General features: G+C 38.4%; 1 protein-coding gene across 24 annotated transcripts in view; it reads left to right on the top strand.

The window, feature by feature from the left end:
- LOC118972023 (uncharacterized) overlaps window positions 1–25,775 on the top strand; it is a 501,400-nt gene that overhangs the window by 25,342 nt on the left and 450,283 nt on the right. For 21 of the 24 annotated variants that reach the window (XR_012123511.1, XR_012123512.1, XR_012123506.1 and 18 more), the window contains one exon: window positions 20,494–20,552. The exons of the other annotated variants lie outside the window; for them this stretch is intronic. The gene's annotated coding sequence lies outside the window, so the exon portion shown is untranslated. The remainder of the gene's footprint in view (window positions 1–20,493; window positions 20,553–25,775) is intronic. 24 annotated transcript variants of the gene reach the window in all.

Genomic DNA, 25,775 nt, shown 5'->3' with positions numbered 1-25,775 from the left:
CCTTTTCTTAATATGAATAAAATTTGTAATGATGGTCATTTTTCTTATTCATGATTTTTTTTTAATGATTTGTTTGGCTAGAGGTTTACCTATTTTGTTGATCTTATCAAGCACCAGCTTTAGGTTTTGTTGATTTTCTCTCGTGTTTTTCTATTTTTTTTATTCCACCAATTAACTATCTAATCTTTATTTATTTTCTTTTCTGCTTATATTGGATTTAATTTGCTCTTTTTTTTTCTAATGTCTTATGGTGGGGCTTCAAGTTTTGATTTATTTGAGATCTTTCTTTCTTATACAGGTGATAGGTGCTATAAATTTCTTCCAGGTACTATTCTTGAAAAGAATACATTCTGTTGTTGGGTAAAGTATTCTATAAATGTCAATTAGGTTAAGTTGACTGATGGTTTTGTCCATGTCTTCTACATCCTTTTTGATTCCTCTGTACTGGTTACTGAAAGAATGCTCTTGAAGCTTTATTTTATCTTTGGATTTGTCTACTTCTCGTTTCAAATATCTCAATTTTTGCTTCATGTATTTTGAAGCTCTGTTATTAGCTGCATAAACTTGAAGTTATTATGTCCTCCCTATGAACTGACATCTTTGTCATTATCAAGTGACGTCTATGATTATATATTTTGTTCTGAAATTCTCTTTGTCTGATATTAATACAGATACTCCAGCTTTCTTTTGATTCATGTACACATGATATATCTGTTTCTAGTCCTTTCTTTTAACTTATCTCTTTATATTTTATGTGTGTTCTTAATAGAGGCTTGCTTTTCTATCCAATCTGACAATTTCTTACTTTTATTTGGTAAATTTAGATAATCTATACTTAGTGTAATTTTTAATATGGTAGTGGTTAAGTTTATTGTCTTTGTTTTTCCAGTTGTATGATTTGTTCTGTTTATTTTTTCTGCCTTCTTTTGAATGACTGAGATTTTTATGATTTTATTTCATCTTTTTAGCTATAATTTAGTTGTAATTCTTGTTTTTGTTATTTCAGTGGTTTCTTTTGATCTTATAATATATTTCTTACCACAGCCTAACTTCAAGTGTTATTATATCATTTCACATATAAAATAAGAGTATTATAAAATTAATATGCTTGCATTTGTCTCCTTTTGGTTTTTATGCTTTTGTTGTTATATATTTTACTGATATATGTTATACTACATTTTTATGATTTTTAGTCAATTATCTCCCAGAGAGATTTAAAATATAAAACATTTCTTACATATTTATCCATGTACTTACTATTTCCATTGCTCTTTCTTTGTATATTCATATTTCCATCTGACCACTTTTCCTTCTACCTGGAGGACTTCCTTTAATATTTCTTGTGTTGAGATTCTGGTATAGATGCATTTTTTCAGCTTCTGTATGTCTGGAAATGTTTTTATTTCATCTTCATTTTTGAAAGATCATATTGCTAGATAATAGAATTCTAGATATGACTATTTTTTCTTTCACCACTTTAAAGATGTTGCTTTACTGTCTTCTCACATTATGCTTGATAATAAATCTTTTATCCTTATCTTTGTTCTTTGGCATGTAATGTGTCTTTTTTGCCTACCTGCTTTTAAGATTTTTTTCATTATCACTTGTTTTGACTAATTTTTAAATACGTGTTTTGGTATAGTTTTCTTCATATTTGTTGTACTTAGAGTTCACTGTGCTTCTTAGATGTGTGGGTGTATAGTTTTCATATCTGGGGAAATTCTGTGCATTACTTATTAAAATATTTCCATTGTCCCCTTGTCTCTCTCTTCTTTAGTGAATTCAGCTGTACATATAGTAGATACTTGAAATTGTTCCAAGTTCACTTAAAAGTTCACTTAATTTCTGTTTATTTTTTAAAGTCTTTCTCTCTCTCTTTTTAAAATTTTTGTTTCTATTGTTATGTTTTCAAATTCACTAATCTCTTTTCTGTAATATCTAATCTAGTATTAAACTCATCCAGTACACTTTTCATCTCAGACACTGAAATTTTTACCTCTAGAAGTTCAATTTGAGTCTTTTAAAAATACCTCCCTCTTACTATTTAATTTTTGGAACATGAGACATACCACTATAATAGGTGTTTCAATGTTCTTGTCTACTAATTCAAACATCCACAACAATTTTGAGTTTGATTGATTTTTCTCCTATCATGGGTCTTATTTTTCTGCTTCTTTTCATGCCTGATTGTTTTTTAGTGGATGATAATATTGTGACTTTTACCTTGTTGGGTTCTGGATATTTTTGTGCACCCATAATTATTATTTTTAACTCTATTATGGGGCACAGTTAAGGTACTTGGCTATAGTTTGATTTTTTTTCAAATTTTGCTTTTTAGACTTGTTAGGTGGTACCAGGATATTATTTAGTCTAGCTCTAATTATTCCCCACTGCAGTAGAGGCAAAAAGACCTCTGGGTGCTCCTCTCAGTGGTATGAAGTTTGAGGTTTCCAGGTCTGGCTGTTGGGACTAGACTGTGTGCCCAGCACTTTATGAGCACAGAGTACTGTTATTTCTAATTGTTTCAAGTGGTTCTTTCTCTGGCCTTTGTGTAGCTTTTCACATGCATGCACTGATCATTTTCTGAATACTCACGAGGAATCAATCCTCTTCAGGTCTCCTGAGCTCTCTCTCTGCATCCTTCTCCACTCCAGGACTCCACGTGTGAGCTCTGACTGCCTCGGTCTCCCAAATCTCAGCTCTGTTTCCTCAACTCAGAGGGTCTTCTTGGCTCTCTCTGAGTTCTCCTTCTCTACACAACGGCTTGAAAACTCTTTAAGGCAGGAAGGTGGGGCAATCATGGGGCTTACCTTATTTGTGTGGTGTTTCTTAGGGATCACTATCATTTGTTGACAAATATTCAATGTCATGAAGAGCATTGTTACATATATTTTGTCCAGTTTTCTTGCTTGTTTCGTATGGGAAGATCAATGCAATTCCTGTTACTCCATTTTGTTCAGAAGCAGAGGTTATCTACAGACTTTTATTTGAATGTAACCACTCTTAACTCTGAGTTTTTGACTCTTGGAAAGAGTTGGCCAATTGCTTGATGCTGACTTCAAAGATCCATGCTAGGGGGTCCTTCTTGCTTGTTTTCCTGTTCTGGTCCCACTTGATTTTTGTGGGTTGAACATGTCCTATACTGAAATGAAATACATCAGACATTTTTTCTAGTCTGGCCATAGGAGTGGAAAGGGAACACACTTCATTAAGGAAGACAAGAACAGTCACGGTTTCGCTCTATCCAACAGAGTTTCAATCTGAGGCAGTGTCCTACCTGGGTGTCCTCCACATGTCCTTGAGGAATGGCTGTGACTCCCCTTGAATTAGAGTCAGGAGGGGCTCAGATAGGAAGAAAAATATGTGGAAGAAACCTGAGGAGATTCTAACAAGATTCCTCTGGCTTTATATTCATCTCTGTGGGAAGAAAGACTTTAGACATGTTAGCTTCCCCACATGAGAAGCTGTCATGGAAAAATGGGCATGAATCGACTGTCCAGATATGCTTATGTGATAGATACATAAAATGATTTCTTGACACTCTGAGCATGTTTTAGAAGGGGATTTATACAGCCAAATAATGATAAAATAGATGTCCTGAATATGTCATGAGAATAATATTGAAAAAGTATTTTTTTCACAGAACACAGTTCTTATCTCCATCGTCAATATTTGATGCATGCTCATTGCTATTTCCTCATATTCAGCCAAGGAGGGAAAAGGTGGATCCATCTCGAAGTGATTGATCATCACAGCTTTCCTCTGCAGCATTAGGGGAAAGATAAATTATGGGAGAATGTACACTTTAAACAGCTCTTCTGATTAGTAAGAGGCTTCCCAATGAAATCAGAGGTATTAGAATTAAGTTTCAGAAGTATTATTGTTTCTTCGGGTATGCTGGGAGTGACTGATACACTTTGGAAAGAAAAAAACAACAAAAAACCGCCAATTACAAAACTAGATAGAGGGTAAAAAGTGGCTTATTATTTGCCTTTTTAATGAAATCCCAATTAAAATGTCCATTTTAGTTTTATGGGTATGTATGTGTTTATTGACTGGTTTGGAAATTTCATAAATTATAGTATCCAGTGAGTGAAGAGATTAGGATGAAAATGGATAGGTTGTGATTAATGACAGATAAGAGAAGCCTTGGCAGAAATAAGACTTGGAAGAGGTCTCTACCAAAGTCACAGCACTTTCTCACAGGGAGCATTTGCCAGAGTCAGTATTAACATAAGTTGGCTATGTGTGATATGCTGATCTTGGAAGTACTTAAGGAAACAGGAGATGTTCTTGCTGTCAGGAGACTCCAGTCTAATTCAGGGTACTGGACACATCTAAGATATAAGCAGTCTCAGATGGGTGCCTGAGGCATTCTGGCAGGGTATAATTAAAGAGCAGATTCTAGAAGAAGCAGGCATTCTCACTGTTGCTCAAAATGTTGAGTATTAACTGAATCTACCAACAACTATTTATTGAGCTACCAACGTGCGTTAAGTAATGTTCTAATAGCGGGTAGCACAGCAATTACGAAAACAATGACTTGCTCTTGTGAAATTTAATTCTAGTGGAGTTAATTGAACAGCTAGAACCTTACATACATACTAAAGGCAGAATTGACTGGAATAAATTTTGAAAACAGAACAGGACAAAACACACCTCTTCACACAAACACTCTTTTCCACAAATAAAAGACTAATATGTACCTTGAATATAGTTGGTGTTTATGTACAAGATACTTCATGTACACCATGCCCCTTCCTCCTGAAACATGTCCCTCCTCCCACTTGCAAATAAGAAAATAGAGGATCAGTCAAGTTATGCTGTTGAGCTGAGGTGGGAAAGGCTGGCATCAAATCCATTTGATGCCAATGCCCATGTTGTTCTCAGGACAGGATGCTGTCTCTTTCACTGGAATCTTGGCTTTATTGGGTCATTTTCCATGAGCATCTCAGCCAGGTCCCCTTCAGCTCAGTTCATGCCTGGGCGATCCTCTCACTTTGTTCTTTTAAAAAGGCATCATGGACCTTAAAAGTTGTCTCCTTGCACTGCGGGCGAGTGGGTATAAAACAAGAGACTAAGGAAAAACGGGAGAAAGATAATTGAAGTCCATCCTCAAGTCATCTACTGAACAACGACATCACTTCCTCTCCCACGAAGTGACTGATTGCAGGCACAGAGGGTTGAGGGTCCTGGCCTTGCTCATTTGGCCTGGAAGGCCCTCTAGGGTCCACTTGGATGATTCATCAGGAAATGAAGCTCCCTCCTGCCAGTGGTTTGTGGAACAGCGGGGGATGATTGGAACCTTGCCAATCACTTCCAGAATGGGAGAAGTTGCTGTGCTTATATTAAAAACTCAAATCTAGGGCACAGGCCAAGGAATATTTTAAGCTTGCTATCTATCCAGAGGGCTGCATGATACAGATCTGATTTAATGGCCCTAATGACTTCTTAGGATGTATTTAAGCATGCATAAAACTTTCACAAGGGTCGATATTTTCCAGAAAGCTGGAGAAAACCCTTCCGTGGCAGACCGTTGGACTCTGAGGAAGATAGAAGGGATTCTGTGGTGGAATGCTGGGGGTCCTTTCAATTCTGAACAACCCGTCTCTCTGTATTCGAGCTCCATTCTAAGGGGGCTGCAGGGCGGCTTTCCAGAAGCCATGCAAAAGCCACGCACCCCGGAGGCTCCTCAAACTGAAAGCAGCTCCAGGACCAGTGGGAATCTCTTTAAGAAACTGTAAATGTGTGACCTTGAGGAAAAGGTGCACTTTCACGAAGAGAGAAAGGCCCCCATGGTGGCTGGCAGGATATTGAAGCCAGAAGAGTCTGCCAGTGGCAGCAAGCTGCGTGGTAAATCCTAGACATTCACAAGCCCCGGGCCATAGATTCTCTCCCAAGTTTTGCTTTGTTTCCTGTCAATGGTGTTAACAGCTATGCCAATGTTCAGCAATTGTGCGAGGAGGACAATACTAGAGAGAAAAATCAGTACAGTATTGTTTTATTTTTATGCCATATCCAGACAAAAAGATCTCATCTCTTCATTGTAATACGTTTGTCATTTTAGTCTGAATACATTCAAGGCTATGAGAAAATGCTGATACCAGTTGTCAGAGAAAACTATTTACAATTGTCCCTCCCTTCTTTCTTCAGGCATTTTCATTATAATCTTTTCAGCTTCACAGAGAGATGAACAAAACTCGTGCACTGGGTATAAAGCAGACGGCTGAACTGCTTGATTATGACCTTCACTTTTGAGGTTAACTGTGGGGAGGAAAACTGTTGACTTTAGTAGTTTGGTTTTTATTTTCTTTCCTCTTATTACATTTCACTGGATTGGGTCCTGTGTGAAGACCCAATTCATTTGTTCATTCATTCATTCACTTATTCAATACTCATGAGTGACAGGTGTGGGCAAGTCCCTGGAGACAGAGTAGTGGACGGGACCTCTGAAGTCTCAGAGGTGGAGAGCTTAGGGGGGGAGATGGCTCCATAAGGATAGAGGTAATCCTGCTACCAATCAGGGTCTTTCAAAGCAGGCTCTCTCCAGGCCTCTCTATCAGACAGCTTCACACATCTCTCTACCAAGTGTCCAGGGAGCTTCAAATAAATCTCTGACTTTTGCCCTTCCCTTTCCAGTCAAAATACACTTATTTTTGTAACACTCAGTATGAGTTACTTTGAATGGAATGCATGAGAGACAAGGACTTAAATATTAACTCCTGTTTTGCTGAATGCACCTTTTTTTTGATAAAGGAAACTGATGTGTTTAATTAGTAACAAGTCTTAAAAAACACCCTAAAAGCTCTCAGAACATCAGGTGATTTTTCCTTGTGGGCTTAATACTGATTTTATTTCAATTTCTCTATTTTTCTGATGTATTTATCAGCACTCTAGGGACCTACCTCAGTCCTTTGTCTGGTTTTTAACACAAATCCCTGCTATGCCAGCATTTCCCAAACCAGAAATTTGTGAAAAACCTTAGCAATTTTTTTCACGTACTCATACTATAACTTCTCTTCTTCAATTATTTTGTTATATCTGGGCATCATGTTTACTACTACCTACATACTATTTTATTTAAATTAACTTACTTAAAAAAAAAACTTAAACCAGTTTATTTTAAAAGGAAGCCTCATATGACTACCATAAATGGGTGATGGGTTTTGCTTATAAGAAATAGAAGGTCATTGCAAAAACAAATAAAATGTAAACAGATATTCCTATATTTTATCCAAGTACTGTCAGAAGGCTCAGTATCTTCTTTTTCCTGGTTAAATAGGAAGACTAGCCCATGATGGGTAATGTTAAAAAATACTCAAACCACCTGAGACTTACTCTTAGATATAGGAAGAAAGACTAAAAGGAAAAATAAAATAAAATAATGTTTTCCTCACTGTGTCACTGAGTATCAGTGCTTTTTCTAGGTGTCCCCTCATGTCATCTCCTGAATCTATTGGGATATTTCAAAGGGCCACAGTGTGGCTACATGCCAGGCTCTGGTGGGAAATTCTTCAGTTTATTTGTGAAGGGGCCTTTCCCATCTCCAAGAGCTTCTGTCATAAATAGGGGCAGTGCTAATTTCAAACAAATGTTTCTTTCCCGGAGATCTATGATAATTGACTTCACTCAACTATTCAGAGATATGGGATAATTTAAAGGAATGCATGTATCTCCTCAATTGACGTTAGCACCTGCAGCCTGTGATATCTGTCACCACCTTCCTATGCATGCTTCCTGTCTTCATTATTCTTCTCTTTAATTAACAGTTTAATTCTTAAAAATAAACTTTACAGTGTGTGGTTATGAGTGATTATTTCCAGTCAGCATAACAGAAGGCAATAACACTAGATCATGGCTGCACTCCCTCCAATAATATACTACCCGGCAATAATGACAACAGGAAGTCATTTATCAGGCCTAGGTTTCTCCCATTTCATCTAGAAATATAAATATCTTATTTTTAATAGAGAGAAAGATGAGCTGAGAAGATGATGATGGATCAAGTGGATGACACTGTGGGCCAGCCAAAGCTTTTAAACATGACATTTTTCAAATTATGGGAGAGAAGAGCAGACGGAGGAAGAGGAAAGAATATCAAACTATGTTTTTAAAAAGCAGGCCAGGCTACAGTGCTTGCACATCACATTCTTCCCTGAGTCTAAGAACAAATCTGAGTGGTTTTTTTTCCAGTTCTTTCCATCCCCCAATATTGTCACATTGCAGGGAATTGACTTTGAAGCAGAAATGTTTGTTGACAGTGAAAGGAAATAGTCAATTCCTTACTACACATACATCATGTCTATCTTTACAGGAGAGCTTTTTGTTTCAGAAAAATAATAGGTGCAGGGAAAGAAATCGCTAAGAATGACCTAAGTTCAACAACAAGAAAGACTATCCAGGTATGTGCTAGTAAAATATGGGGACAGGTTTTGAACAGAATATTTCAAGCTTTAATAGATGATGGAGTACAGATGACTACCGGTCAGTGTGCTCAGGACACTAAGCTGGATCATAGCTTAGAGTAGTGTAATCAGTTAATAAAAAGTATTTTTCTAAAGAAAGAATACTTTGAGAAACGTAAATGGGGAAGAAAGCAATGTGAAGCTGGGCTAACGTTTACAGTATTTTTTTTCTCTTGTAGAATAAATAGTCCTGTGGATAGAGTAATATCTTTCTAAGTGCCTCAGCTGTCTTTTCCTTTTCTGGAATCCTTGTACTTAAAAAAATGAAACAAGCAAACAAAAGATGAAAAATTAATATGGGAGTTCCTGAGAATGTGGAGAATATTTTAGAAATTGATATGATTCAGCCATTTGCCATATTGTATCTGTTCCTAGTTGTGAAAAACAGAACTACTGTAGAAGCTGATTGTTAACACTTGTACATGGTCTGCAGACAAATCACCTATAGAGGATAAAGGAAGATGGATAACCAGTTGTAGGAAACCTTCATTTGTAGGAAGGGGTGGGGGCTATTGCTATATTGTCTACTGATTTTTTTAAAAGATGCTATGCAAAGCTTTTGGTCAGAAAAACAGCCTCTAGCAAGCAGTGCATTTTACATAAAGGAAACCTTCCCAGGAAGGATGGCTATGAATTTAATTATAAGCTCTTCTCTTTGCATAAATTTGGTTCAGTCTAAATAAGACTTGAAACATGGAACAATGTCCATGGAGTACAATTCACCAATTGTTACTTTTAATTATGTTCACATGCATAATGCATAAATACACTGCATGGACAAGAGGAAAGAAAAGATAAGAAGGAACAAAAGAGATGAATTTTCCATCAAACAATTCCTATATAAATAGACAACATATTTAATATATTAGTTAGCAAAGTGATTCTTTGTTTTTGCTCGTCTGGGGCTTAAAAATCTTAAAAGAATCCCCAAACATAACATTGTTACATTTTGCTAATGTCTCTCTTAAATAAAAGAAAAAGGAATTATCATTCTTTATTAAAAAATTTTCAAAAATTTCCCCCCAAATGTGGAGATATAAGTATGGTTGACATAGTGTAATATTGTAATACATAATATTGTAATAGATTCTAGTGTGACTTCTTAATCCAGAAACATGAAAGAATGGCATTATTTCTTCATTAGAGTCTTTTTTTGGTGCTAGGCTTGCCATTTCATGTTGCTACAAAGTGTTCACTTTACATAATCTTTTTGGCAGTATTCATCTTTCTGGGAAAGAAAGAAGTGGTACACACAGGTGTGGATGCTTGCCAGAAAGTTCAAACTCTTTCCTCAACAATATTATTTTTAAGAAAGCATTTGCTATAATAGATTCAATGATAGTCTCATTCCTGGGATGCAAAGATTAAATGAAGTATTGCTTTGCAAATTTATATATTAAACACAGAATTTAAGCTCTCCATAATTTTGCATCCTTACAGCAAATTTCCTTTAATGTAGTAAACATCTTTTGCTGATTCATGATGCAGTTTTTAAAAAGTCCAATAAGTAGCACCAGTCTTCCATTACCAATTTCAGGATCACTGAGAGCTGGACCAGGAGTGAGGCCTATAGCCACCAAAATGTCCATTGAATTTCTCATAGAGCTGTTGAAATCTTGGTTTGGAGATGTGGAAACAGTGTGCTACTTAATATCAATCTTCCAAATTAGACAGTTTACCCCAGCCAGGCGCAGGCAGTACTCCAACTGTAGGCTCTACCCCAGCTCATCAGCTGGGTCCATTCTGATAAACGTAGGTCTTGGGGGAGCTGAGCAAAATGTGTACAGTTTGCAGGCAAGAGGTCACAAAAAAGAAAGGAAGGTTTCAATCCACTCATGATCAGATCCTTCTCCTAAACCTTCCAGTTAGATGCATCCTTCTTCCTACAGAGCGATAGTCCAACAGAACAGTCCCCCCGCCCAGAGCTGGTAGCTGAGTATCTCCAGTGAAAGGCTGATAGCCCTGCCTTAATGGCTGTTAAAATTTTAAGTATCCTGCCTGCTTTTGTGTGAAAGAAATCAGTGTAAATGTGAAATAATAGTTTAAGTAAGGAAAGGGATATTCAGCCCCATTTATCTCATAAAAATATGAATTTAAAATAAAAAAAACAGTCATATATTACAGCCATGAAGGGAAACCTGCAAAGGAAAAATTTTCTGACTTTTTGTGACTACCGTTTGGTGTCTAATTTTCTCCTACTGTAAAATGGTAATAATCACAGTGTGTATCTCATAAGATTGTGTCAAGAATTAAAAGGAGTAATATATATTAGTACTTTGAAGAGTGTCTGGCATCTTTAAAGTACTTAAGAAAAAATGTTAGCAGCTCGTGTCATTAATGTTTCCTCCTCCTCCTCCTCACCACCACCATCATCACCCGCATCACTATTGTCGGAAGCACCATCATCAACTTGCGGCTCAGGTGACGACCTGGGGAGAGGCAATGAAGACTTGATCACAGGTGCACAGGCCATTGGGAAAATTGCTTCTTTTCATTATTTGGCCAAGAAGCAATTATTAAGGACCTTCAGCATGCCCAGTATTTTTGTGTGTGGTGTGACACATACTAAGTGCACAACATGACATCTATCTGTTCAAAACTTAAAATTTCCATGATCACATGAGTATTTCAGCCAGTACTTAACATAGTTCAGAAAGTAAATCTTTATGTGAGCCCAAGAATCAGGGACATTCTACAAGGGAGCTGACTTTCCCCTCTGACCTTGAAAGTCAGCTAGGGTGTGTCCTGGAAGGGACGGTCTACGTGAGCAAAAGCATGGTTTAGGAAGGACACACGTGCTTGGAGGCTAATGGGGGAGTGGACTGTTGGGGTGACGCTGGCCTTAGCCCTCGGAGAGAAGTCCAGAGCCAAAGTTTGTTCTAGGAGATGCAAGAGGGAAGATGTTTGCTGTGTCTTTCCACTTGCACTGCCCTTACGTGGGGTCCCTTGAGCTCAGCGCCCCTGGTCTCCACTGTGTCCCCAGCGGGATTCTGTTTCCCCAGTCCATCCCTTTCCTTCCCATTCTTTGAAATTTAACTCTCCTTCAAAGCCTGATTTCTTTTTGTTGTGTATTTGCTTGCTTTTTAAGAAAAGCTTTTCATTCAGTAAAACTTGTTGAGCATACCGTGTTACGGTCATTACTCTCACTCTTGAACTCATACACTTTTCTTTTACATTACTTGACAATATACCCTGTAAGGCTGTGTGGTATACTGGTAAGAACATCAGCTTTGAGGTCTGTGCCTATCTGGCCATCTGTGTGGCTACAGGCAAGACACCGAAACTCTCAGGGCCTCATTTTCCTCAATTGCAAAATGAAAGGTTTAGATTGGATGATCTCTAATGGCTTATTCAACTTAGCTGATTTTTGTCCTAGGATTTTTCTATTGCCTTTTCGATTGTATTTGTATTCAGGTTTATGCTAAATCTCTTATTTTCCCTGTAGGGTTTTAAACCCACTAAGAGCAGGGTCTCTGATGCCAGCTTGTTACCCAGTGATTGCAACCCAGTGATTTGAAATTATAATCATTAACTAAATTCCTGGTGAAATTCACTGCTACAGATTCCTACCTATCTGCTAGTGTGCATCTCACTTCCCCACCCCTTCCGCCATCCCCAGAACGTCTACAGTCTCTGGTCTCTGGGTTATCCAAACAGCAAGTATTTCATAGTAACTTTTAGTGGGCACTGGTATTTGTATTTCATAAATAATGACAATTAAGTAGCTATAACAAGGGCAGCCATCGAGGAGAGGGACTGCCAAGGTGAGTTTTATCGTTTGCCCTTATTCGGCAAGTATGTTTCACTCTGTGCAACAGGGCAAGAAACCTAAAGCTCCTCAAATCCAAAAGACCTCAAAAGGCCACCTTCTGTCACAGCTGATGTATTTATTTCCAGTGTTTCCACATGGGAGCTGCCTTACCCTTTGGGCACCAAACACTGTCAGAATTTCAGAGAGTTTTGTTTTTAATGCCATATCCTTTTCATGCCAATTAGAGATAATCTCCTTGGGCTCTTAAGTAATTTGTCTGTGTAATCTCAGGCACGCTGAAAAGAATCCCAAATCCTTTGTTGATTGGAAGCCATAGTGGCAACTCCTCAGGCACAGTTAGAAATTAGTCAAAACTTTTAAGTCAACGTGATGTCTTTTTTTCCCCTTCTTTTATCAAATAAAGCAAGCTTCCTACACAGATTAATCACAGATTAATTTGAAACAGGTTCGTGGGGACTTTTCTTTGAGCTTGTAAGACACACACTTGCACACACGTGTGCACGCACACACACACACACACACACACACACATTGTACACAACTGCACAGGCCTAATGAACCTAGGAATTAGGAATTTTTCCCAAGGAAACAAAATGCTTTGGTTGCATTTGAGAGATTTTCACTTTCTCATGATTCTTTACTATACTGAGTGTTTAGAAGGATTAATAGCCGAGGGTTTATTAGGAACCCTTTTTATTACCTTGGGCTCTAAACTTCTGTAGAAGGAGCAGACTGGAGTGGCTTAATAATTTCCTGATTGATTATAATAATTATGTCTTTTCACCCCACCTGTATTTATTATTTTAAAGTACCTGAAAATGATCCTATTGTCACTTAAGTAGTAACCTTTGCTTAGAGGAATATAATTTTATGTTGACAAATTACCAGTTTTAACTATCTTAGAAGGCCGGTTTGATTAGCTTTATGCATAAGAGGAGGGTGGGCTATATTCTAGGTGACACTATATGTCCTATTGCTGCTGAGACCATGCCAAGAGCTTTACCCTGTGTCCTAGTGACCACTGGTCCCAGAACACACATCTGTGGCAGATTTGTTTGAGTTGAACCTTTTTATTTAACATGTGAATTTATCCTGCTTTTGAGTCTTGAATTGCTATATATCACATGTAAGATCCCGGACAGAAACATAGCTCAATGTTTCATTTTGATCAATTCAGCATTCCTTTGCCTTTCCTGGGGGTATGCTCCCCTTCACCATTCTTGTATAAATATAAAACTGGTGGTTTCATGCATACAATACGGATAGTATTTCTCATTTATTCAAATTCTGCTTTGTGATTTACATGTATCCCTTTATCAAACATTAAATGAGAACTTACTAGATGATAAGTTCTAACAATACAAAATAGGCATCTAGAGACATGTAGGGACAGAAGGTCAACAGTGTTATTCAGTTTTTCCTTTTCTCCCATCTGCACAGACAAACCAGGGAGGCCTCCAGCCGTCTCTGGTGTTACGTTTTCTTTGCTTCTCTTCTCTTGCATTTTTTTTTATTGTATCCATAAGACATCCTTGTTCTCATCTTGCAAAAACGTGGACTCGACTGAAGACCTATTAGGACTAATTAGGGTTTAGTGAGAAATTAATAGGTAAACTTAACAGGTTTTCAATACACCAGCCTTAACTAGATTAGAAAATAGAAAGATTAGATTCCATTTACAAGAGCAAAAATTATAAAAACACTTAGGAAAATATTTTAAAAAGAAGGGTATGGGAACTTTTAAATGCTGTTAAGAAAGATATAGATCTTCACTGAGGGATTTAAATGAAACAAACACAAAGGCTTGTTTCTAGGTGGAAAGTCTGACTAAGTATACAAAATTCTTCCAAAAGTAATTGTAGAATTGTTGCAATTCCTATTCATTGCATGGGGGGTTATATTTGATTGGTGAAGGAGCTTGACAAACTGATCTGTCTATCTTATTCTTTTAGAGAAAAAGACTGGAAATACACCAACAATATTTTTGTAATGATATGTTCTCAATACTTTAAAGTCTCAAAATTCTTGATGTAAACATGTTTGCCCACTGTTTGTTGTTTTCTCATTACAGGAGCATTTTTTGGAAGCAATCGAATGTAATAATTTACAGACCTTTCCCGATTTTAAATTTCTGCAACAGTGGCATGATATAATGTAAGGTAGATGTACCTTGGCTGGCATTAAAGATGGATATTGGATATGAGGCCTTGGAAAAACTGTGCAGAGTGATTTTGAAGTGATGAATACAGAAAAAAAATATTTTCAAATCAACATATGAAGGAATGCAAATCAGCAGAGAGCAAGCGAAGTTAGTAAGGGCTGAGGAGAGAGATAAATCATGAAAAATTTCTCTAGGAGATATGCAGTGACATTAATAGGGAGGTAGACTTTTTACTCTTTTCCTGAGCTAATTTGCATAGGTTTTTATCCTCTGGACAATCCTTGTGAAGAAGCCAAATAGTGGAAGGAACAGCAGATCACTTTTCACATATGCGGTTATTTCTTGTAGAAGGAGGACATGTATACAGAGGGTGAGATGATGCATGTTGGGAATGTGGTGTGCAGGCTGGGTGGGGTGGGAAAAGAGGTGAGAATTTGTCTCCTTCTCTGGGGGACTCCTAAGTGTGAGTGGATATTCAGGCAGAAGTTTTAGATTTTTCAGACCTGCAGCTGTTCCAGGTATAGACAATGCTTTGATTCTTTTTGATCTCAAATGTCATTTAAAAAAGGAAACTTACCTAAGTAAAAAAAAAAAAGCAGCAATTAAAGAGAGAAAAAAAAGGTCTCTTCAGAGCTGTTCCACTCAAGAGAGCAAACCACGAATACTATTACGAAAGACAAAAAGTAAATCAATTTTTCTTTCCAAACAAACTAAACAAAAACAATTTCACTCATGAGCTGAGATGCTAGCTGCTGGCTCCCTGTGCAAAGGTACTGTCTACCAGAATGATGTCACTGCTGAGAAGTGAGGCTCAAAATAGAAGCACTCCCAGAACTTCAAATGTCTCCATTCCAGGCAATCTCCTCCAATATTTCATGTATGACTGACTGTGCAGAGCCTTAAGAGCCATCTGAAAGACTAAGAAATTGTTCATTTCTTTCTCTTTGGGTTCCCAGAAGACTACCGAGTTTTGTAAGGCGAGAATACTGCATTTTGGGGTGGGAAGTCTTCACAGCTCCAACAGGCTGCCTCTTTGGGATTTGTAGCACTGTTTTAGATTTTGGCTTCCTGCTTCACATTTCTGCTTTGATTTCCTGATGTTTCACTACTACACCAAATGGCTTTACAGAACAGAGTTCTGTTTAAGCACTTTCTTTTATTAAATGTGGTGCATTTAGGATGGCTGGATTACGTTACATACAGCTGTGCTGGCAAATTCATTACTAAGCATCATCTTGTCATGGCAAACTTACATGTGCACACATACAAACATAATAAATTATTGGTGTGGAGTAAATGAGTTGCTCTAAAACATGTATTTCTACAGTTTTAGGGGTTATAATTACTTTGTCTTCATAGAGCCCATAGGTTTGGCCAATACTACTTTGGCTGTCTGGACAGCCAAAAAAAAGCAGATAATCAAACAGTTGTGTCAATATGCATAAAACAAAAAGATCAGGTTGAATTATTCCTCACCTACCATTTCAGACTATCAGGTCCCTTATTACCATATAGAAATATGAGGGCTGACATTATATTCTCTTTGTATTAAGCTTTCCTGGGAGGCATGTATTATTATTTTTAATGAGAATGTTTTTTTTCCCTGAATTTCTAATCACTTCTCAAATAAAGTCATGGCTTTTATGCTTGTTTTATAATACTTGGTGTATGCTTGGTTTTCATGTTGTCCTGAAACTCAAGATAATCAGACATTTGTAAGTTACACATTAATAATTACTTATCAGTGTGTTTACAATAGCAATTAAAACTGTATACACTTCTAAGGAACATGAATTAGCTAAAGTCACATAACAAAGTTAATAGGAGAATTTTCATTCTTATGCATGTTTATCCTACCCAGGACTTCTAATAGCCTAGATGTCAATACAGTTTTTCAGATGAGAAAACTGAGGTGCAACGAGACAGCAAATTATCTGGGCCACATGGCTAGTGGATGATGGAGCCAGAAATGTAGCCTTAAGAGAATCTGGTGGCAGAGCCCTGTTTTTAGTCACTGTGCTGGGCTCTCATGTGTGTCTCGTCCTCCTTGATCCTGACATTCTTCACACCACCTTCATTGTTTACAAGATTTAAACTCTGGAGGCAGGGGCTTGTACTGGTCATCATTGGAAATCCCGCACCCAGAACTGGGCTGGGCAGATAGCAGGCTCTTGATAAGTGTCAAATGAACAAATAAATGAACAATTGAAGCACTGTCTCTAGTTCAAGTGGTCTTCAGGCTGCTGCTTGCCATGAATCTATGCTTGAGCCCTGCAAAGATGGATACTTGGAAAAAGCAGAAGGAACTTGAGACCTGGGGAACCAGAGGGAGTGCTGCCTGGAGCCCCTTGACGTACCTGTGGGAGATACTGAGATGGGGAAAGAAGGCACAGCCTGTGCCTCGAATACCGTGGTTACTAAGGTCCCTGTGGAACGGGTGACTTTGGCTCAGGGGGACACAGGATCACCACGCTGGCACCAGAAGTAAGGGCAATAATACATCTTCTCAGGAAGGTTCCTAGACTCTCAGAATGAATCCCAGTGTTGCTGCACAAATGGTGCCAAGTTGTCACGGTGCAGGCAACGTGAATCTCAGGTGTGGTTTGGCACTATGGTCCTTCCCAGTATTCCTAGAGTGATGAGGCACTTTCATTGTACTTGATGGGCCTGGAGACTCTGCTAGTGGACATTAGTGCAGGAAGGTGGGCCTGGGAGAGGAAAAGGGTAGATTCAAAGTTCTACTGAAGGGGGCTGTGTTTGGTATCATATGTAGTATATCTTCCAAGGACTCCCAGAGAAGTTTGGAGGGATGAAGAGACTGCAGGTCATATTTAAATAGGTCAGGGCAGAGTTAGACTAATCTCAGTTTGCACCCAGGCTGGCATTGCCTGAGGATATGAAGATCATATTTGATTTTATTCAGAGACAAATGGCCTGGGGACAATCAGCTAACCTTCCAATTTGCAGGGTTGTGTAGGGTGTGCCTGTGTGTGGAGGTGGCAGGACCACAAAATGAAAAATAAGTGGTCTTCACCATGAAGCCCAAAGAGCCTTAGGTTTCAGAAGTGTACTTACATTATCTATCCATATGTGCTGTGAAGGGAACGTGGTGGCAGCGACAGGGATACCTAGACTATGTGACTTACTGGTTACACAAATAAGTAGCCTGCAATAAATGAGAACTTTGTCAACCCAACTGTAGTTCTGGGACATACATCACATTTATCTTTCAATGAGAGTTGAGAAATTACTTTCCCCTAATTAAAATGAGAGAGTGCATAGGAAATTAAACAAAAGTGTTGGACCAGGAAGGGCATATGGAGTGTGAATTCTAGAGGCCGTGAGCATTTCATTTTCCCTGGGCTTCCCACTTGGGGCTCTTAATAAAATAAGCACACCTTGCTTGTTAGGCTGTTTGGACACGCTTCCCCTTGGTAACGGTTTTCCTCAAATTCAGCTCTGACTAGGAGTCAAGAACTATTTGACTGGGTAACTCTGTTTGTGGAAGTCAGTAATGTTTTTGTTCCAAGCACCAGGGGATTGAGTCAGGAAAGAAGATAAAGATTTCAAAGGTATCATACTTCATCGGGAAAAAGAAATATTTATGGGCATTCTGAACCTCCAGCAAAGGAGTAGGAGACTATCCTCCCAAATTTCTTGCTCCAACCCTGTCTGATGTGACCTTCTATACAATTGCCATCTGAATTCCTGAAGTGGGACCAGCCCCTGGTGAAAGCCTCGTTCATTAGGTGGTTGCACAAAACCCTCTTTTCTCTCCCCTGCTTTGGCTGTTCTCCATTTCTAATCCTCCTGTTGACACCCTGAGGGGCTGCCTGTCACCCTGCTCTTGTCCCCCGTGGCCCACATCTCTCTCATGCTGGGCCACAGGATCTCCAGAGCGTCTCAGGTGGTAGAACCAGCTGGAGGATAAGAGCTAGGGAAAGGGGCCCCCGTGTCCCCTTCTCTCCTTTGCTGTCTAGCCCACCCCAGGCTTAGTATCCTTAGTGGCTCTCACAATCCAACCTACCCATTCCTCCCTTCTGCTCAAACTCTAGGACTCTGATTCATGCCCATCCTAGCACCTGATCTTGACTTTTCTGATTCTATATACCTGCAACAGCTACGTTTCTCATAAAATAAGAAAAAACCCAAGAACCTTACTCTTCTTTTAATATACATTACCCAGGGTCTCTGTGCATGGGAAAAAACCTTTCCCTTTCAGTCCTTTTCCTCTGCAAGTTCTGGCACTACCACATTGGAAAATTGCAAAGATTGCTATTCTGCTGGGAATGGGCAGAAAAGAGAAAGGCTGGGATAACACGTCTTGTCTCTCATTGGCCATAGAAGTGGAGGGTGGGAAGCCCAGGCTGGAAGTAGCAGATGTCAAGAGAGAAAGAGACAGAGGACATTCTGGGACTGTCTTAGGCAGAGAAGGGGCCCTGGGGAACCACCTTGGACTGAGGGCATTCCAGGGAAGGTGTGAGAAGTCCTCACCCCCTTAGCCTTTACTCCACTCTCCTCCCTGCCTTCGTCTGGGGTCGCTGCTCCCATGGATGTGGGGCTGGAGGGGTTGCGATCCCTTCTTTTCAGTGAACGTGTGGCCTGGGAGGTCTCTGGGGCCCGGAAAGTCCCGTATCTCGCTAGAAACATTCTGATATCCCAGAGCAGATTCTCATACATTATGATATCTGAAAGTTGTTCACATAGATTTTATATCCATATTATTATGGAATACATGTTGTGGAATAAACAGACATTTTGTGGGCTTCCCTGAGAAACTCATGTGACAGGTGTACTGTTCTGAATGCTCAACGGCTGGCTTTCCAAAGAGGAACCATTTCTAAGTCAGAGGCTGCCTGTGATAAGCAAAATATACCTTTAAAAAACTCCGGCTAATTTTTTAAAAAAGATTAATGGTTATAGTTTGGATTCAATTTCTTTGTGTTTCTGTGTATATTTGGGGGGAGGAATTGAATTTTTCTCTTTTAATTACTTAAATCTTTTAGATTTATGATTTTATGATCAATCTGTCTATGTTAAAAATTATAAATAGACATATTCCAGCTAATCAGCAGTTGAATTAAAACCAGGGTCAAATGTACCGTGAAAAGCTATGAAAGCTTTAGCTTCAGGCCCATCGAAGGCCCAGGGAGCATAAGTGCGTGAACGGTAGTTTGCCCACCTTCTCCGTCTGTTCTGATGCTCCCTCCATGGCATGTCTCCTCTGATCAGTGACTCTGGGGTGGGACTGACCATTTTTTTCTAAATAAATACTCACTTTGGTACCTAATCTTGTATTCTTAATGTGATATTCTTTCTCCTTAAGAGTTCTCCAAATTTTTTTAAGATTCACATTCCTCAAAATTTGGATCTGCTCTAATTCAAATTAAGAACTAGAAATTTTTACTATTAAAGGACTAACTGTGAAGGTTCAAACAAGCCAAGATACAATTAAAATGAAATAATTCTTTGAAATATGCCACCCAGCTGAACACAAAAGCGCACATATTTCTTGAAGAATGCTTTATATCATATAAAAATAGTTTATGTCATTCAGTGGAGCAAAATACAGTCTTTATGATAAGTCGCTAATTAAGGCCTACTTTCGAAATTCTTCCCCTTGTCCTAATCTGTTCTGTAGTCTGCAATCTGGACCACAACTGCACTTTTATAATGAACAGGTTTTACATGTAATATATACCTAAGGTTTTTGTTTAAGTCCTGCTTCTCAAAGTGTGGGCCACGAATTGGCAATGCTGGCATCTCCTGGGAGCTTGTTAGAAACGTAGTATCTCCCAACCCCAGATAACCTGCATCAGAATCTGCATTGTAACAACATTTCCAGGAATTTCTTACACACATTAAGCACTGCTGTAAGTGAGTACTGTATTTTTGAGGGACAAAGTATATTTGGAAATTAATTATTTCTTTGAATTGAGATACATGTGATAGTCTTAACTATTACAACAAGCATAAAATTTATCCCAGAGGTCTGAACCTTTTGTGGTTATTATATATTAAACTGAAAACTTTGTGAACTCTGGCTGATTTTTTTTTTTCCTCTTGAAATTCTCATCTCCTTTCCTTCTTCTCAGTTTTCAACAGGAAGGAGGAGGTCTCTTGGTGTCAGTCTCTCAAAGAATCTTCTGTGCAGGTAAGGAAAACAAATCCGATGGAAGGACTGTTCTGTGCCTGGCCCTTCTGCCTGACTGTGGTTGGTATCCCTCCAAGCAATCGGTTCTCTGGGTTCTCATGGCTTCTCTAGTGCTTTCTCCCTTGTTCCCTAAACTGACAGCAGAGCTTCTAAAAGCTGACATTTTCAGATTACAGAGAAAGTTGCATTTAGGTAAGGACTGGTAGCAATTTGACGTCTGACTCATTCTGAAATGCCCATCCCTGCTTCCTCTGTGTTCCCATACCATATCGCTTATTCCTCGATTAGTACTGTTTATTTCATTGTTTTATTATCTTTGTTGTACGCCTTCCTCTCCAACTGGATTGTAAACTCCTAAGGGGCAGACAGCATCCATATTCATTTTAATTCCCCCCAACACATCTCCATTTTAGTACAAGGCCTTACAGTGCCACATACTTAATAAGTTCACATGTCAGAAATTTACTATATACATATCTGAATATGTGTGCCCAATATCTCTCTTTATAAAATTAGATCTGTCACCACAGAGACCTCAATGATCACGACTTGCAGATTAGAGATAGGAATTGAACAATACGTCGTAGCTATTGACTAGCAGAATGCAAAAGTTATATTTCCACAGCCCCAGATATAGCAGATGGACTATGGCACTCTAAAATTTGATCTAGTAGCATTCATTAAAATCTGTGAATGAACCAGATGGTAAAGAGTTGTACTGGGGAGAGGGGGCTTTAAATGTGATAAAACAATAATTTTCTGATAACTTTTTTTTTCTTTTCAAATATTATAATCTTTCAGAGAGTTTCTTTCATTTTTTACTTCACTATGTCACATCACCCAAAAGTAAAGAAGAGGCAGGTGGCCCGTCACTTACTAGCTCTGTGGCTGTTCTGTGCTTCCGTTCATTTTTGTGAAGTGGGGATGATAAAAATGTTTCTCAAACAGTGCCTAATTGAGCCATAGAACAGTGTCTGACACATAATAGGAGATATATATGTGTTTGATGTTATTATTGTCTTTCAGTGAAAAGAATAAAAATAAGCCTGTGGTTCAGCTTGGAAGTACAAACACCTGCATATTTTGCATATTCATTATGCTTCAGTAAAACCTGGGGATACAAACACACTGACAGATAATCCCACTCATTCAGAAAAACTTTAGCCAGTGGGCTGAATGTTATTTTCCATAGATCTCAAGTTTCTCTGCAGGGCTGTGAGTTCAGAGTGTTGTGCGTTTTGGTTGTGCTCCTGTACTTCTAGTCCTTCAGTTGGTCTATGTGGCGGACAGACCCTAAGGGACTTCCAGGGAGCCCGCATCTCCTGGTGGCCACATCTCTAGGGAGCCCGCATCTCCTGGTGGCCACATCTCTGTGCAATCCCCTTTTCTGAGTGTGTGTGGGACCTGTGGCTTGTCTCTAGCCAATGGAATATGACAAACAAGAAGGAATAGTCACTCCTGCTATTATGTTGTGCTGCATAACTCTGATTCCTCCTCCTTGGCAGACTGCAAAGAGATTCTCCTGCTGGCTTGATGGAGTAAGCAAGCCACAACAAGCAAGTGTGGGGTACCCTCTAGGACCTGGGAGTGGTCTCCAGCCAAAAGCCAGGGCTGTCAGTCATACACCGCAGGAATAAACTCTGCCAACAACCTGCACGAGCTTGGAGGCAGATTCTTTCCATCAATATTTCAGATGAAATGTAGCTCAGCTGACATCTTAATTGTAGCCTGTGAGACCCTGAACAGAGGGTACACCTATGCCAGGGCTGAATCCCTGACCCACAGAAACTGTAACACAATAAATGTGTGTGGTTTCAGTCACTAAGTCTGTGATAATTTGTTACACCGTCATAGAAAACTAGGATAGTAGGGTTACCAGCATGTAGGTAGGAGTCACCTTTGGCACTGGGCGCAGAGGTCTAAGACCTTCTTTGCTGTGTTCTCTCAGTTCCTGTGTGGTGGTTGGGGGCCTGTAGGTAGTTCAAACTACTTTTAGGCTAAATTCTATCCTAGAGTAAGTTTTTTGGAGCTAAAAATAATTTTTCCTAAATTGTATCCTTCTTTCAGTTTCTGTTGCCTTTTCAAAAAACTCAGTAGACTTTATTGTTTAAGAACCATTTCAGATTTACAGAAGAATAAGCAGATAGCCTAGAGAACTGCATGACTACCCCCACAGCTTCCTCTATTGTTATCATGTTGCATGAACGTACGTTACAATTCATGAGTCAATACTGATAGATTATAATTAATTAACTATCTATTAACTAAAACCTCATGCAATGTATCCACCATTATGGTATCACACACAGTAGTTCCTTCAACTCCAGGTGTTCTACCTATTCACCCCTTCCTCCTTCCTAACCTATCTGAAAAGATAAAGAGAAAAACAGGATCTTTTTCCTGCCCCTAGAGTTTTGCCTTTCCCAGAACATCATATGATTAGAATCATACAGTATGTAGCCTTTTCAGACCGGCTTCTTTCACTTAACAATATGCATTTATGGTTCCTCCATGTCTTTTTATGGGTAGATGGCTCACTTCTTTTTATTGCTAAATAATATTCCGGTGTAAGGATATACAGTTTGTTTACTGATCTACTGAAGGACATCTTGGTTGCCTCCAGTTTTGGATAATATGAATAAAGTTGCTATAATCATTCATGTGCAGGTTTTGTGTGTATGGCTATGTTTTCAACTCAACTGGGCAAATATCTAGGCATTTGACTGCATGGTAGGACTGTTTTAGCTTTCCAGGAAACTGCCAAACTTTCTTCCAAAGTGGCTGTGCCATTCTGCACTCCCACTGGGGATGAAAGAGTGTTTGGAGATGTTGCCCCACATCTTCCTCAGCATTTGGTGGTGTCAGGGTTTTGGATTTTGGCCGTTCTGATCTGTGTGTGGTGGTATCTCATTGTGATTTTAATTTGTAGTTCCCTAGTGACACATTATGTTTACCATCTTTTCATATGTTTATTTGTCATCTGTAGATCTTCTTTGTGGGGGTGTCTGTTCAAATCTTTTACCTATTTTAAAATCAGGTTGTTTATTTTTCTTACTGTTGAGCTTGAAGAGTTCATTGTATATTTTGGATAATGCTCCTTTATCACATAGGTCTTTCACAAATATTTTCTCACAGTCTGTGAATGGTCTTTTAATTATTTTTTAGGCATTAAAGTCACATGCGTTTTCCTTATATTAAATTATATTTGCCATATGATATTATATTTTAGTTTCAGGTACACAAGATTCTATATTTTTATATATTATGCAATGTTGGTCACTATAGGTCTAGTTATCATCTGTCACCGTACAAATTTATTACAATACTATTAACTATATTTCCTATGCTGTACTTTTCATCTCTCTGACTTACTTATTTTATAACTGGAAGTTTGTAACTCTTAATCTCTTTCACCTATTTCTTCCATCCCCTTATCCCCTCTCATTATCTTAACAGTATCTTTTGCAATGCTTAAATTTTAGGATTTTGACTAGAAGTGATTGTTTTCCAGCATCATGATTGGATTCGGATAAACTTGCAATAGTGGAAGCTCCTGGTTTTGAGGGCCATGGGAAAAAATGGCCATGTATTGCTATCCATACTTAATTCTAGTTGGTCTGCTTCAGAAATCTCCATTATATATTTTTAAGTACCTGGAAGAACAGAAGATTTTATTAAAACTTAAAATTGAAGCTGAGCATGAGAAATATATAAGTCCCCAAATGGCAAATATATAACTGACAGTTAATATTATGCTTTCTCACGGTATTTTTTTCCTACTAATTCAACTGTAATGTGATCATATGAATTAAGATCACAGATAATTTGATTTATTCTCAAAATTTGAATCACTCACTTTTGAAGTAATTATTAGAGAAGAGCCAAGTATCTAGAATCTTTCCTTTTAGGAGCAGTATAACGGAATAGTAATCTTAGAATATAGTAATTGTTTGAGCATTGGACTAAATATCTAGAATCTTTTCTTTTAGGAGAATTATAAATGAATACTGACATTAGAATATACTAATTGTTTGAGAGTTGGAATTTAAGGTATTTTCTTTTTTAACTAAAGGAGATTGCTATAGGTTCACTGTGCAGCCCCTTTACATAAGTCCTAAACTTCCTTTTATGGCAAAAGAAACTCTTCACTACTTGGCTGTAATTTACCTTTCCAGCTTATTGACTCTGTTTCCACTCCCCTCACCCCTACTTGGTGGTGCCAAAAGTTTGCACTGAAGCTTTGGACTTTTGCACGTGCTGTTTGTACTGCTTGAAATGCCCTTTCCACCCAAACCTTCTCTTCCCCTGGGAAGTCCTATTTATCCTTCAAGGGCCCTTTAAACGACCGCTTCAGACCAGAGTAGAAGCTTCCACATAGGACTTAACCCTACATCTGTTATACCTCTGATAATCTTCCAAGATAATTGCTTACCAGTCAATCCCTTTCCCTTGAAAGGAAGCTCCTAAAAAGAGGGGTGAACTTTTTTTTCCTTTTTTTGGTCTGTCCAGCATCTAGTATGATGTTTGACTCATAGTAATTGCTCAATGAATGCTTGCTGGAAAGTTACAGAGAGAAAAAATATCTCTTGCAATCCCTACCTCTTGCTAAGGAAAACATCTGGTTGTGCTATTGGCTTACGAAGTCTTCATGAGTGCCAGTCACACCAGAAACAGAATCCTTTTCAGTGATTACTTACTGCTTTTATGTAATTGAGGAAAAGGGGATAGATTATTTTTCTCTTTCTGCCAGTTGTTCAACAGATGTTAGTCAGGTCGCAGAAGGATGCCAAGTTACATGCAAGAGACACCAGTTGTTTATTTTTAGGTAATCTTAAAAGGCAAAAGAAGAAACAGCAAATGATGACTTTTCTCTGCGATCTTTGTATTTCTTGGTGACATGCTGCTATGTGATAGAATAAATACATAAATAAAATTTCTTTGGGGAAAAGTAAGTAGGGGAGAAGACTCCTTCTTGATGAATTCTTTTATTGTTAAAAGATGTCCTTCTAAGTACAACATTAACCATATGCCTTAGTACAGTATTGGGAACATACACATAGCTCCAGTCCCGCCTACCCTGTAGTATAGTGCTTGACATATCACAGATCGTCTTAGATACTTAATAGGTATTTATTGGGTCAGAAAAAAGACAAGTGAATAAATTAATGAATTTAGAGGAGTTCTTCACATCCTACATCCTTTATAAATAAGGGTGATAGAATT

The sequence above is a fragment of the Manis javanica genome, chromosome 12 (assembly GCF_040802235.1).
Source record: "Manis javanica isolate MJ-LG chromosome 12, MJ_LKY, whole genome shotgun sequence".
Taxonomy (NCBI): Eukaryota; Metazoa; Chordata; class Mammalia; order Pholidota; family Manidae; genus Manis; species Manis javanica.
Note: the sequence above shows the minus strand (reverse complement) of the source record. Positions and strands in the feature narration are given on the sequence as shown.